Consider the following 15,461-nt stretch of genomic DNA (forward strand, 5'->3'; position numbering starts at 1 on the left):
CTGTATAAACAATGGGCCTTCAGTGTGGCATGGTTTTTGTGGTATTATTCCAGCTATAGACAGGTACCCACTGAGCTTTGGGAAACTGCTCATTTTGATTTATAGATACCAGCAGTGGTGATAGACATTTAGTAATTGGCAGAAGTTTCATCTCTTTTTACATCAGACAAAGAAGTTTTACTCTGTCTGGTGGTAAATACTTTTTACTTGTTGTGAATTCTATACAATGCCTTAGTTAGTATTTGTGAATGTATATATTTTTGAGTTTGTCTTAAGGACTAGAGTTTGATTTCAGTGATTTATCCCTGTGGTTTTAGTCACCAACAGCTGAGTGTTATTCTCTCAACAGCATAATCATTAAGTTCAGGAAGCATTATCTGAGAAAAATAAAAGTAGTAATTAAAAAAATTAAGTACAGCTATTAATATTCCATTAATTGTTATTAATGTAAGCCTTGCCGGTACTGCTAATGTAAAACACAAAGGGCTAGTGTTTAGAAAATTAGTGCATAGAGTGTTATGAACATAAACTGGAAAAACAAAAACCCCGAGGCTGTGTACTGGCCTTCATTAGATTGGTTGAGAAAGCTGAAAGCTATCGGTTAGCGTACTGCATAAATAACACTTGCCAGCAATGTGTTGAAGACCAAAGCATTTGCAAAATGATTAAAAACTGAAGAATGTCTTTTGAGGCTGTGGTAGTCATGGCATCAAGTTCAGGTCAGTTCAGTCTCTCAGGCATGTCCGACTCTTTGCAACCCCATGGAAAACTCTCTTTTCCATGACTACTGGAAAAACCATAGCTTTGACTAGATGAACCTTTGTCGGCAAAGTAACGTCTCTGCTTTTTAATATGCTGCCTAGGTTTGTCATAGCTTTTCTTCCAAGGAACAAGTGTCTTTTAATTTGATGACTGCAGTCACCATCCAAAGTGATTTTGGAGCCGAAAAAAATAGTCTGTCACTGTTTCCATTGTTTCCCCATCTATTTGCCATGAAGTGACATGACCGGATGCCATGATTTTAGTTGTTTGAATGTTGAGTTTTAAGCCAGCCTTTTCACTCTCCTCTTCATTTGCACTCAACACCAAACACAAGTCTGTTGAGTAGGGGGGATTTCTTATGTCTGAAGTGATTGGGAAACTTAGACAACTCTGGAATGCCACATGGGAGGGGTTCAATTCAGTTCAGTCGCTCAGTCATGTCCAACTCTTTGTGACCCCAAAGAGTCGCAAAGGTGTGCTTTGGACTGCAGCATGCCAGGCTTCCCTGTCCATCACCAACTCCTGGAGCCTACTCAAACTTATGTCCATTGTGTCGGTGATGTCATCCAACCATCTCATCCTCTGTCATCCTCTTCTCCTCCTGCCCTCAATCTTTCCCAGCATGGGGGTCTTTTCCAATGAGTCAGTTCTTTGCATCAGGTGGCCAAAGTATTGGAGTTTCCACTTCAGCATCAGTCCTTCCAATAAATATTCAGGACTGATTTCCTTTAGGATGGACTGGTTTGATCTCCTTGCAGTCCAAGGGGCCTCCTTGCAGGTGGGGTGGTTTGAGTAATTTAATCCACCTAACTAGGATGCCAAACTAAACTATAATTTGGGGGAAGTCTATGATTTTCATTACTACAAGGACACAACACAGTTGAAGGAGGCCATAGCTGGGGAATAGCTTGCAACCATGATAAACCAGCTTGTACAGCATAGGCTCAGATGGGGCTTATCCACGAGCAAGCATGGCACTTAAAAGAGCAGCAAAGTTATAGTTTTGAATGAGGCTATTTTGGGTATATATGACTTGGAGAATTCAAAGGCTTAGGGAAGCCTCTGAAAACAGCACTGGTGTTCACAAAACAAATGCAGTCTTCAGCAGTAGTGATGAATCATATGTGACAGCCACACCCGCATGAGCCCTCAGCCTCATTCCTCAGAGGATGTATAATGACTAAAGATGTATAATGACTCGTTTCAGCCTTAAGCATGTGTAACACTTAATGAGGCTGACGGGGTTTATACCTTCAGAACATTAGTCTTTAAAAGTGTCTTTTGAGCTATAAGAAACCTAAATGTCTTGGAGGTTGGTTTGCTTGTGTTTGTTTATTAAGAATCTGGAGAGGCTTAAAACAAGAATATAAATAAATCATTGTAGAATTTAAATAAAGAACATAGGAAGGCAAGAGTAGGATAAATATAGAAATGCTGGGAAAGACAACAGTGAGATTGTCTCTAGGCTGATGCATTTGTCTCTGTAGTCCTCATACAGTGCAGAGCCACCCCCAGTAAAGCCTGTTGGATAGTGACAAACGGTGGTGGGAATGAGTAAGTCACGTGGGTTGTCATATTTGACTTGAAAGTTCAGAAATTTAAACAATGCCACCCACAGCCGGCAGCAACCACCATTGAACAGCCACACGTTTATTTCTTCTTGTTTTTCAGTCACTAAGTCACGTCCAGCTCTTTGTGACCCCGTGGACTGCAGCACTCCAGGCTCCTCTGTTCTTCACTGTTTCCCAGAGTTTGCTCAAATTCGTGTCCATTGATTCTGTGATGCTATCTAACCATCTCATCCTCTGACACCCCTTTCTCCTTTTGCCTTGAGTCTTTCCTGTCATCAGGGTCTTTTCCAAATAGAACCATCTAAAAGTTATATGCTCTTATACGACTGATTTTATACATGGTAGAAAAAAGTGGCAATGGGGGAAGGAGCCATTCTAAGAGACACCAGAGTACTCTGTTCTTAACAAGGCTTGCCCTCAGGAGAAACCAGTCAGCTAGAGCTAACTTGTCTTGTTGGGGTATTATTAGAGAGTACTGCACTAAGGGGAAGGGAAATTCTCAGGTCCAGCCCACTCTAGCCACCCTGTGCTACCTAAGGGGAATGGGGAAACCTAAGATACACGCGCGTGAAGTCGTTCTCAGTCCAGAGGTACAGGCTCACTAGAAGAACCTAAAACTGCTCTTTAAAAACAGTATAAAAGTAATCAAGTGAGTTGTTCTTTTACTACCCAAATCAGAATCCAGCTTTTTTTCTTCAAAAGGTAATTTAAAATTCCATTAGCAATAATCTGAAACTGAGGGAGTCAGTGGCTTTTAAAATGAAGCCTTTGGAATCCAAACAATACTTGAATGGTTTTGGAATGGGCAAAATGGGCAGTTTGCTTATTTTGATGAATTTGTAACTTTGGAACTCTATGGGGGCTTCCCAGGTGGCGCTAATGGTAAAGAACATGTCTGCCAATGCAGGAGACATAAGAGACATGGGTTCAATCCCTGGGTTGGGAAGATCCCCTGGAGGAGGGCATGGCAACCCACTCCAGTATTCTTGCATAGAGAATCCCATGGACAGAGGAGCCTGGAGGGCTACAGTTCATAGGATCACAAAGAGTCAGACATGGCTGAAGCGACCCTGTTAGAAAAATGAATTTGTGAAATACACAGTTTTTTAGCAAGAAGAGGTAAGAAAGCCTTCCTCAGCGATCAATGCAAAGAAATAGAGGAAAAAACAGAATGGGAAAGACTAGAGATCTCTTCAAGAAAATTAGAGATATCAAGGAAACATTTCATGCAAAGATGGGCTGTATAAAGGACAGAAGTGGTATGGACCTAACATAAGCAGAAGATATTAATAACAGGTGGCAAGAATACACAGAAGAATTGTACAAAAAAGATCTTCATGATCCAGATAATCACAGTGGTGTGATCACTCACCTAGAGCCAGAAATTCTGGAATGTAAACTCAAGTGGACCTTAAAAAGCATCACTACGAACAAAGCTAGTGGAGGTGATGGAATCCAGTTGAGCTATTCCAAATCCTGAAAGATGATGCTGTAAAAGTGCTGCACTCAATATGCCAGGACATTTGGAACATTCAGCAGTGGCCACAGGACTGGAAAAGGTCAGTTTTCATTCAGTGCCAAAGAAAGGCAATGCCAAAGAATGCTCAAACTACCGCACAATTGGACTCATCTCACACGCTAGTAAAGTAATGCTCAAAATTCTCCAAGCCAGGCTTCAGCAATACGTGAACTGTGAACTTCCAGATGTTCAAGCTGGTTTTAGAAAAGGCAGAGGAACCAGAGATAAATTGCCAACATCTGCTGGATCATCTAAAAAGCAATAGAGTTCCATAAAAACATCTATTTCTACTTTATTGACTATGCCACAGCCTTTGACTGTATGGATCACAATAAACTGGAAAATTCTGAAAGAGATGGGAATACCAGACCACCTGACCTGCCTCTTGAGAAACCTATATGCAGGTCAGGAAGCAACAGTTAGAACTGGACATGGAACAATAGATTGGTTCCAAATAGGAAAAGGAGGACGTCAAGGCTGTATATTGTCACCCTGCTTATTTAACTTCTATGCAGAGTACACCATGAGAAACGCTGGGCTGGAAGAAGCACAAGCTGGAATCAAGATTGCCGGGAGAAATATCAATAACCTCAGATATGCAGATGACACCACCCTTATGGCAGAAAGTGAAGAGGAACTAAAGAGCCTCTTGATGAAAGTGAAAGAGGAGAGTGAAAAAGTTGGCTTAAAGCTCAACATTCAGAAAACTAAGATCATGGCATCTAGTTCCATCACTTCATGGGAAATAGATGGGGAAACAGTGGAAACAGTGTCAGACTTTATTTTTTTGGGCTCCAAAATCACTGCAGATGGTGATTGCAGCCATGAAATTAAGAGATGCTTACTCCTTGGAAGAAAAGTTATGACTAACCTAGATAACATATTCAAAAGCAGAGACATTACTTTGCCAACCAAGGTCCATCTAGTCAAGGCTATGGTTTTTCCTGTGGTCATGTATGGATGTGAGAGTTGGACTGTAAAGAAAGCTGAGCACCGAAGAATTGATGCTTTTGAACTGTGGTGTTGGAGAAGACTCTTGAGAGTCCCTTGGACTGCAAGGAGATCCAACCAGTCCATTCTGAAGGAGATCAGCCCTGGGATTTCTTTGGAAGGAATGATGCTGAAGCTGAAACTCCAGTACTTTGGCTACCTCATGCGAAGAGTTGACTCATTGGAAAAGACTCTGATGCTGGGAGGGATTGGAGGCAGGAGGAAAAGGGGATGACAGAAAATGAGATGGCTGGATGGCATCACTGACTTGATGGATGTAAGTTTGAGTCAACTCCGGGTGATGGTGATGGACAGGGAGGCCTGGCGTGCTGCGATTCATGGGGTCACAAAGAGTCCGACATGACTAAGCAACTGAACTGAACTGAACTGATGGGACCCGATGCCATGATCATAGTTTTTTGAATGTTAAGCTTTAGGCCAACTTTTTCACTTTCCTCTTTCACTTTCATCAAGAGGGTCTTTAGTTCTTCTCGACTATCTGCCATAAGGGTGGTGTCATCTGCATATCTGAGGTTATTGATATTTCTCCCGGCAATCTTGATTCCAGCTTGTGCTTCTTCCAGCCCAGTGTTTCTCATGATATACTCTGCATATAAGTTAAATAAGCAGGGTGACAATATACAGCCTTGATGTACTCTTTTCCCTATTTGGAACCAATCTATTGTTCCATGTCCAGTTCTAACTGTTGCTTCCTGACCTGCATACAGATTTCTCAAGAGGCAGGTCAGGTGGTCTGGTATTCCCATCTCTTTCAGAATTTTCCACAGTTTATTGTGATCCATCGGAGAAGGCAATGGCACCCCACTCCAGTACTTTTGCCTGGAAAATCCCATGGACAGAGGAGCCTGGTAGGCTGCAGTCCATGGGGTCGATAGAGTCGGACACGAATGAGCAACTTCACTTTCACTTTTCACTTTCATGCATTGGAGAAGGAAATGGCAACCCACTCCAGTGTTCTTGCTTGGAGAATCCCAGGGACGGGGGAGCCTGGTGGGCTGCCATCTATGGGGTCGGACAGAGTCGGACACGACTGAAGTGACTTAGCGATTAGCAATTGTGATCCATACCGTCAAAGGCTTTGGCATAGTCAATAAAGTAGAAATAGATGTTTTTCTGGAACTCTCTTGCTTTTTCGATGATCCAGTCTATGTTGGCAACTTGATCTCTGGTTCGTCTGCCTTTTCTAAAACCAGCTTGAACATCTGGGAGTTCATGGTTCACATATTGCTGAAGCCTGGCTTGGAGAATTTTGAGCATTACTTTACTAGCGTGTGAGATGAGTCCAATTGTGCGGTAGTTTGAGCATTCTTTGGCATTGCCTTTCTTTGGCACTGGAATGAAAACTGACCTTTTCCAGTCCTGTGGCCACTGCTGAGTGTTTCAAATGTGCTGGCATATTGAGTGCAGCACTTTCACAGCATCATCTTTCAGGATTTGAAATAGCTCAACTGGATTCCATCACCTCCACTAGCTTTGTTCATTGTGATATTTCGAATGTCTGCCTCTAGGTGAGTGATCACACCACTGTGATTATCTGGATCGTGAAGATCTTTTTTGTACAGTTCTGTGTATTCTTGCCACCTGTTCTTAATATCTTCTGCTTCTGTTAGGTCCATACCATTTCTGTCCTTTATAGAGCCCATCTTTGCATGAAATGTTCCCTTGATATCTCTAATTTTCTTGAAGGGATCTCTAGTATTTCCCATTCTGTTTTTTCCTCTATGTCTTTGCACTAATCACTGAGGAAGGCTTTCTTATCTCTCCTTGCTATTCTTTGGATCTCTGCATTCAAATGGAAATATCTTTCCTTTTCTCTTTTCACAGATATTTGTAAGGCCTCCTCAGACAGCCATTTTGCTTTTTTGCATTTCTTTTTCTTGGGGATGGTTTTGCTCCCTGTCTCCTGTACAATGGACACGACTGAGTGACTGAACTGAACTGAAGGCAGGGGAGTTCAGTTCAGTCCAGTTCAGTCGCTCAGTCATGTCTGACTCTTTGCAACCCCATGAATCGCAGCACGCCAGGCCTCCCTGTCCATCACCAACTCCCGGAGTTCACTCAGACTCACGTCCATCGAACCGGTAATGCCATCCAGCCATCTCATCCTCTATCATCCCCTTCTCCTCCTGCCCCCAATCCCTCCCAGCATCAGAGTCTTTTCCAATGAGTCAACTCTTCGCATGAGGTAGCCAAAGTACTGGAGTTTCAGCTTTAGCATCATTCCTTCCAAAGAAATCCCAGGGCTGATCTCCTTCAGAATGGACTGGTTGGATCTCCTTGTAGTCCAAGGGACTCTCAAGAGTCTTCTCCAACACCACAGTTCAAAAGCATCAATTCTTCAGCGCTCAGCCTTCTTCACAGTCCAACTCTCACATCCATACATGACCACAGGAAAAACCATAGCCTTGACTAGATGAACCTTTGTTGGCAAAGTAATGTCTCTGCTTTTGAATATGCTATCTAGGTTGGTCATAACTTTCCTTCCAAGGAGTAAGCGTCTCTTAATTTCATGGCTGCAATTACCATCTGCAGTGATTTTGGAGCCCAAAAAAATAAAGTCTGACACTGTTTCCACTGTTTCCCCATCTATTTCCCAAGAAGTGATGGGACCAGATGCCATGATCTTCATTTTCTGAATGTTGAGCTTTAAGCCAACTTTTTCACTCTCCACTTTCACTTTCAAGGGAACTGCAAATTAATTGAGATTAACTTTCTGCCATCTTGGTGGAATGGGAGATAGGCATTAGGTCAAGGTATTTGTAACTATTATAAATTTATTTATTTGAACATTTGAGATATAAACTGAGGTACATATTACCTGTACTGGCTATAATTATTATTACTTTCAATATCACAGCCTTCACCTGAGTCCATTCTTTGCTCAACCAAGACAGTCTTTTAAACTAAGGTAAATAAAAACAAATTTTATTGATAATATTATGCCACTTTTTGAGGTAACTGGAGATTCTGACATAGGTTGTGATTTGCTACATAATAAGGACTTCAGACTTAATCTACAGACTTAATTCAGGTGGTTCAACAGTTTGTTAAAAGGACCCAAGGGCCAGAAGAAAAAGTACAAACTTGACTTCATCATTTCCCATTTCTGTGAGTCAAGTATGTATGCCCAGTGGTGTAAATGAAATACATTTGCATGTTAGTTACCTGACATTGGGCTAAATGAGACCTTGGGCTAAACCAGTAAAAAGCTCATTTATATAACTAAAAACCATTTCTAACAGCAACTAGCTTTTAAGCTGCCTTTAGATCAAAGTAGGTATTTGGAGAGAAGCTGCTTACAGGTCGCCAGAAGACTTTGATGTTGGTCATTTTCTCCTTGAGATTGGAGCTAGCCAGCCTCTGAAACCCCATCCCAGCATCTCTACTGTTTAACTTGCAGGTGAATTTTTCAACTAACTTTGTGAGACCAATAATTCATATGATATGTGTGACATTTATTTTTTACTGTCTTCTAAAAATAAAAGAGGAGTATATTTGCTACCACAATTTCCAAATGGCTGAAAACAAGAAAAAAGTGTATAATCTATTTCTGGTTTTTATTCCATTGTGCTAAAAGCTTCAGAAGAACTGTCTGCCGATCTTTTAAATTGTCTGTATAAAGTATCATTTTGTGTACTCTGGATAGCTTTTTTCGTCCTATTTTTCTGTATAAATCCTCACAAATATTTTGCCTGGAAATGTTTTATACAGTTGTTGTTGTTTTTTTTTTTTCATCCTGTTATTCTGAGTGTTTCCTACATGCTAAGCAGGGTGCTTTATGCTGACTTCGTAGCAATACTAAGACAGTCTTTTTCTTCCTCAAGGAGCTCAGAAGTTCTCAGGGGACACAAATGGGTACACAGATCATTACAATTCTGTGATATAAGAATTTTGATAAGGACTAGGAGTCAGCACACTTTGTGTGTGGAATGGCTTAATGGGAAAAATCTCAAGCCATTAGTGTTGGTGAGGATGCGTCGTGACAGGCCATGGGAAGAGGCAGGCCTTGGCTGCCTGCACCTATTTGTAACTCTGATGTCCTATCAGCGTTACTCTTCTCTCCCAAAGGGCTACTTTTCTCTCTCACCCATTCCAGTAGGGCTGGTAAAAATGTGTGCAGTGTACCCAGGGCAGAAGTCAGGACTCAGAGGTCCCAGCCTGGGAGAAGACAGGCAGAGTCCCAGACAGTGCCAGGCAGCAGAGTGAGAGAAGTCATTGCCAGAATCAGGGAGATTTCTGAGAATTTAACACAGTGGGGAAAATTACCTTGTTTGTTTTTCACTGCTGTAGCCTCATCAGCAAGAATTGAAAGGCATGTGGATTACCACCTTAAGAGGTTAATGAAGGCATAGCATGCCTAAGGCCCTGGCTCTCCTCACTTCCAGAAAAGACGTCCTGATGACAATATCAAAATGTTTCTGGTGGTAATCAGGGGCTGTTAGGGAATACAAGAAGTAAGGACAGACTCGATGTGTTTCAGACCAGTGGTGCCATGTGGCTGCGACGAGTGACATCGAGTAACCACCGAGAGGCAGAGCTCTTCATCCCAAACTGGAAGTCCCCTGGATCTCACTTCAGGCTCATGTAAGTCCCCAAGGGAAGAGGGGGAATGGGGAGAGGGTCTCTGGGTGACCAATATTATATTTCACATGAATCTTAACAGGTGACTCTCTGAGTTGGATATAAATCAAACTTTCTTGGCCTTGGAACTACTGACATTGTGGGTGAGATAATTACTTTTTGCAGGCATTGCTCTGTGTGTTATAGGACATTGAATAAGACTCAGGTTCTAATAGTATCTTTTCTTCATTTTGTCATATTTATTTAATGATTTTCAACTGAAGAATCTGAGAGATATTGGGCATTGTCTGGTTACAGCTTTGATTATCACCCTGGCAGAGTGCGTGCTGCTGGCATCCCATGGGTAAAGGTTAGAGGTGTCCCGGGCAAGGGGAAGCCAGGCAGGGATTGAAGTGAGGTCAGAAGGAAACTCAGAAGTTGAAGTGGCTTTGTCTTGGAAAGGAAGGAGGATTACACTCTCTCCTTACCTATCAGAATGCTCCTAAATACCCGGAACATTTGGTGGGCTTCACGACAGGGTAAACCACAGGAAAAGCTGACCAGTGAGACTGTGATCAGCTTGGCTTGACTGCAAAGGACCATGGGGTGCAGAGTGGCAAAGCAGAAAGGGGCAACTCTCATGCTTCTAGGCCATTGTTTTGCTTTGTTTTTCTTTTGGTGGAGCACAATGGACTGTCAATTCTGTTAGGGAAATATATGTTTTTGCAATATAATTTAATGGTTGCTCTCAAATTTCTATAGCTTTCATTTGAGTAGTTGATGAAACAGACTACCTGCTGGTTACATGTGGCAGGGTTATTTTTCTGCCTGGGGGTTATTTTATTCTTAGGGGAAAAAGATGCTATTTATGTAAATCTAAAATGTTACATGCATCAGAGAACTCAAAGAAAAAGCTTTTATTCTCTTGAGACAGGCATAGATAGCTCCAGTTTCTTCTTCTTCTTGTTTAAAGCCACCCCATAAAGTGCTATCACAAACACACTCCAAGGATGAATTGTTTAGTGCTATAAAGTTTATTTGTGTGCAAATACACACACATATTGCATTTACACTCCACATGTAGTTATGCTGTACTCTCTAAGAGCACTTTAGAAGACTCAACATACATTTTATTCCATGGAAAATAATAAACGCAGACAAATAAGAAAGCCACATGTTAAAATGTAAATAAATGATGGATGTAAAAATTTTAAATTTTCTACTAAAAGACTGAAGTCTAACCATTTGGTCATGGAATACTGATTTCCTACTTGTTCTGTTTTCCCTCTTTAAACCAGATGGTGTTTCTCAAAATTCAGGTTATAAAGGCATAGCACAGCCTGCATTTTTTTCCTGTTTATGTTAAGTGGTAAACTTCACATTGGCAAAATGACACCTCTGATGGCCTTCTTACAGGAGAGGCTTCTCACCCAGTATGTGTGACTTTGTGGCCATATTCCCTTGCACAAGGGAATTAGGTCACCTACTTCCAGCTCCACTTGAAATACCTTTTGTTAAAAGTCTTCCTCCCAAGTGAACTCTTTTTTATTTTTCCTTCATATTTTCTACATAGTCTTCCTTTTGAAAGTCCTACAGCTGGAAGTTAGGCTTCTATCAATATCCCAATGGTGGGTGGGGATAGAAGTGAGCTTAGGAGAGTTCAATAGGCCTATAAGACCCAAATTGATCAGCAAAATTCAAAACTAAGACACTGAGTGTTTTTCATGTTCAGAATTGAACCTCACATGGCTACAGAAAATCTACTTTAAGTTCTAGGCCTTGTCTTATTTTCCTTGCTTTATCTCTAGCCCATAGGAGAGTATCAGGCAGAGAGCAGACTTTCACTAAATAATTCTTGAATAAATAGGTGAAGGATCATTCTGCTACCTCCAAGAAACAGGCATTTTCAAAGAAAGAAACATATTCAATTGACTCTAGGTGACTGATTTTTGTCAGTTTTGTCCACGTTCCAAAGCAAAACATTCCATCATTTGGCCAAAAAAGAAAACACACACATTCTCTCTCTTACACATACACACACACACACACATACACACACACAATGAGAACAGTACACAGGTATTCAGAACTAATAGCTATAATATAGACGTGTGAGTGATTGTGCCCTCAGTGTTTCAGAGTAGAGCTTATCTAGCTGATGTCTAGAAATTGGAGTACCAAAGCGAGTCACTCAGTCTTCCTGAGGTCACGAGGATTTTTGTTGTCACAGGTTTAGGTAGACATGGTTATGTTCTTGCCTGTTCTATAAAAGCAGAAGATGAAACAGTGGAAAATTTGCTACATGTATGTGTGGCTGACCTGGGGTTTGACCTCACTTCAATCGCTAATGTTTCATGTTATAAAATCTCTTATAGGGTAGAGAGTTTTCATGTTGGAAGGCATCTTTTGCAAAGATGAAATCATAACTGCCTGAATTGTAACAGGTGTGAGGATGTATGTAGTCAGTATAGAATTTACAGCCTGGAGTACCCAGCAATGACAGGGTCACAAAAATAAATCCCTTGAATCAGTTCTTGCATGAGTAAATAATTTAACATTCTTTTACTCATTATCAAAACTGTGGGATAAATAATATGAAGACCTGCTCCTTCGGTGGTCTGTTCAGTATCTTTTAGGAGAAAAATAAGAAACCAACTACAAAAGTATAATAAGAAAGCCTTATCCCCCAGAGTTGTCAAATAAATACTCTGATTATCTACTCCATTTGTCAGTGGACATTTGAAATAGCCTTGCAAATGATTGGTAGTATTCCATGATATGAAGAAGTTACTGGCAAGCATGAAATTTGTGGATTTAATTTTGATTTCGACTACTAGTTTAAATGCCTGCTTTGAGGTAACCGTTGTACCACAACGGATCCTGTAATAATGTACTTGCTAGAGAGCTTGCTTGGCTGTGCAGCTCTGTGGGGAGTCCCTCTGCTTGTCCCCCCACTCAGCAGCAGCTCTGAAGCTGTTTGGAGATTCTCAAAATCTCTTGTAAACTACAACTAAAGTGAGGTCAGTGTTAGAAGTGAGGCAATATAGCCAAATGCATTGCATCAGGGCCTCTTGGGCTATGAGGAACCTTTGTGAGTTGACAAGTTTCAAATGGCAATGAATGTGGCTATTGAACAGTCTGTCTGGTTTATTCCCATTTTATCACCATATCTAAAGTGCTGCCTAGTTTATAGTTGCTACATGTGTTTGTAACACATATGTGTTGAGTAAATGAATTCAGAGCTAAGCAAACTAGAAAGAAGATGCAGAAAAGAAGATGCAGATGCACAAAAGAAGATGCAGAAAAGAAGATGACGACTCATCCTTTGCCCAAGTAAGTTTGTTTGTTAAATATTCAATAAAGTTCACAGGTTTCCTTTTTTTTTCTGGAGCATCTCACATTTTTAGTATGTATTGTGAATCTTCAGGGAAAGGATTTATTTAGCAAAGCAATTTCCCAAGCTCTTTTTTTTTGTTTGTTTGCTTTTGAGTGTAAAACCCTTTGTTCTCAAAGTACTAATTAGCTTCTCTCTGCAATACTAATGCATTTATAAATAAGTATGGTATAATAAGCAAAAAAAAGAAAGCTTGAACTGGATTTTGTTTGCTACGTTTAGGAGAACTGTGTGTGGACGTGTGTGCGTGCACACTGGTGCCCTTGCTGGGCCTCCATGACTAGAGAGTACATAACATTCTTGAAATATTTGAAAGTATCTATGACACCTTTACTCTATTCTGATAATTATTGGAGTAATAAATTATTTTATGAGCTCTGAAGTAACTAAGTCCCAATTTAATCTGCTTTACAGTTTCAAAATCAAATTATGTGATCCTGGGATTATATAGGGCTTCCCTGATAGCCCAGTTGGTAAAGAATATGCCTGCAATGCAGGAGACCCTGGTTCGATTCCTGGGTTGGGAAAATCTGCTAGAGAAGGAATAGGCTACCCACTCTAGTATTCTTGGGCTTCCCTTGTGGCTCAGCTGGTAAAGAATCTGCCTGCAATGCAGGAGACCTGGGTTCGATCCCTGGGTTGGCAAGATCCCCCAGCGAAGGGGAAGGCCACCCACTCCAATTTTCTGGCCTGGAGAATTCTATGGACTTTATAGTCCATGGGGTGGAGATTATAAATACATGGAGAGGTGGTGGTTCTCATGTATCTGCATCCAAAATACTAGGGGGTTTGTTAACTGTTAACTATCTCTGGGCCCCATTTCCTTCTTCTGAGTTTCTGGAGACAGGGGTAGGGAGGCCTAGGAACCTGCATTTCAAAGGTTCTGAAATGATTCTAAAGTAATTAGGTCAATGGACAGCAGTCTGAGTAATATTCATATAGACAATACCACAATATATCATTATGCTGGTCAGATGTATTGCTTTCCTAATCCAGGGTTTCCCTCTTCTGCCAGTTCATACATTTTAAGCACTTAACGTTGTCTCTGGTTTTGGAACAGATGGTAGGACTTCTACAATTATGATGCAGAGCTTTTTAGCCTTACAGAAAAAGAAAAGTCTAACTCAGACTTTTCTCTGGTATTTATTTTTAGTAGTTATATTTATCTGTAAGATCTTGTTTTTGCTAGGATTGGTCTTAGAGATTGAGTTCAAAGCTATAGGAATGGTTGGAAGGGGAGGAATGCCATCCAAGCAAAGGAGATTTGGCAAATCCCCTTTGAGACTGGACTCCTTAATACTTATTGCATTGACAAAATGGCAGAGTTAAGATAAGATGGTTTCTGTAAAGGCCATAGACCCATACCTGACATATAGTAAGCAGTTAATGTTAGTAGTTATTATCTTGAATGGTGGTGGCTTGCAGCTCCTCCATTATAATATTTGCCACTGTAATTGAATCCAGTGATAATGGTGATGCTGTCTTTAAAAATAAAACTATACAGTGGTGCTATGGGCTTCCCAGGTAGCATTAGTGGTAAAGAATCTGCCTTCCAATGCAGGAGACACAAGAGACATGGGTTTGATCCCTGGGTCAAGAAGATTCCCTGGAGTAGAAAATGGCACCCAACTCCAATGTGCTTGCCTGGAAAATTCCATGAGCAGAAAAGCTTGGTGGGCTACAGTGCATGGGTCCACAAAGAGTCGGACATGACTGAGTGACTGAGCATGCACACACACATATAATCTTGTATGGAGCTCAATAAGTTTGAGATTGAATATTAGCTCCATCCCTCAAATTACAAGTTTTATGAACTTGAACAAGTGATCTAACTCATGGGAACCTGTTTCCTCACCAGTAAATAGGGATAGAGTACCTAAAAATAAGCGATGGCTGTCATTGCCGTTAACTTTGAATTACATTAAGCATTTGGCAATTCATTGTCCTCATGAGATCAATTTAAGTGTTCCTGAATTTTTCTAAACCTCATTTCATTACATTGAGCTCATTGAGAAGATTCCTTGACTTTCCCAACAGAAGTGAGAGAACGCCCAGAGCTCAGGGCCAGCTGGGATTCCAGGATCCACCCCAGTCAGGGAAGCAGGGAGAACAGCAGGCGACTGTGAGATGTGAATGGAGAGGAACCAGATTCTAATCCAAGGCATGTATGAGTTCAGGTAGAAAGAGAAGGTCCAAAGTGTCAAGACCAAAGTGGGAATGAGGAGAGAAATCGGTACACTGAAGCAAAAGTTTGGAAACAGCCATTAAGCATGGCCGACTGAGTGTGTCTTAGAGGCAAAGACTGGAAGTATCCTCACAGGCAACCCTCTATCTTGGGAGGAGCCTCTCAGGAAGTGCTAGATGCGGCCCTTGGTGGATAAAGAAACTGGTAAGGGAACCATGGCAGTTTGGACAATGCCAAGTAGTATAAAAATTATCATCATATTCTCCATATTATACTGTGAGTTCCTTGAGACCAGGACCTGTGTCTAATCCCATTTCAAATCCCTGAGTTTCTGGAAGTCAGAGAGTAAATGTTTAATATGAATCGGTTCAAACAGATCAAGGGTCAGTTTTAAGTATTCCATTTCCTTCAACATCTAAGCCACTTTTTAAATATCTAGGACTCCTTAAGTTTGATTAT

General features: G+C 41.1%; 1 protein-coding gene across 2 annotated transcripts in view; it reads left to right on the top strand.

Annotated features, from left to right (window-relative positions):
• PLPPR1 (phospholipid phosphatase related 1) overlaps positions 1 to 15,461 on the top strand; it is a 595,523-nt gene that overhangs the window by 213,321 nt on the left and 366,741 nt on the right. For both annotated transcript variants that reach the window (XR_015131976.1, XM_086315733.1), the window contains exon 2: positions 9,344 to 9,447. The gene's annotated coding sequence lies outside the window, so the exon portion shown is untranslated. The remainder of the gene's footprint in view (positions 1 to 9,343; positions 9,448 to 15,461) is intronic.

The sequence above is a fragment of the Bos grunniens genome, chromosome 8 (assembly GCF_055505025.1).
Source record: "Bos grunniens cultivar Pamir isolate PY7600 chromosome 8, Bosgru_T2T1.0, whole genome shotgun sequence".
In the NCBI taxonomy this organism is placed as follows: Eukaryota; Metazoa; Chordata; class Mammalia; order Artiodactyla; family Bovidae; genus Bos; species Bos grunniens.